The sequence below is a fragment of the Penaeus monodon genome, chromosome 15 (assembly GCF_015228065.2).
Source record: "Penaeus monodon isolate SGIC_2016 chromosome 15, NSTDA_Pmon_1, whole genome shotgun sequence".
NCBI lineage: Eukaryota > Metazoa > Arthropoda > Malacostraca > Decapoda > Penaeidae > Penaeus > Penaeus monodon.
Window position 1 is genome coordinate 6,657,152 of NC_051400.1, and position 281 is coordinate 6,657,432.

Here is a 281-nt window from a genome sequence, read left to right on the forward strand (position 1 = left end):
CGGAATTTAATCTGTGATATTTCCCCCAAAAGATGCTACTTCAATTTGCTTTTAAATCCACATATCACAGTCATAGCAAATATGCACTGAAGTCTTACTTATGAAAATATTTACTTTTAATCTCCTATCAAAATCTGATTCAAAATATAATTTGTTATACCATTTTTTTTCCGGTGAAATTCGAGTCCACAAACACATAAAAGTTTTCCGTGTTACATAACAGTGAATCACTGTAAATGTCATTATCCTGAAAAACTATTTTGCTTATGTCAATATCAGAC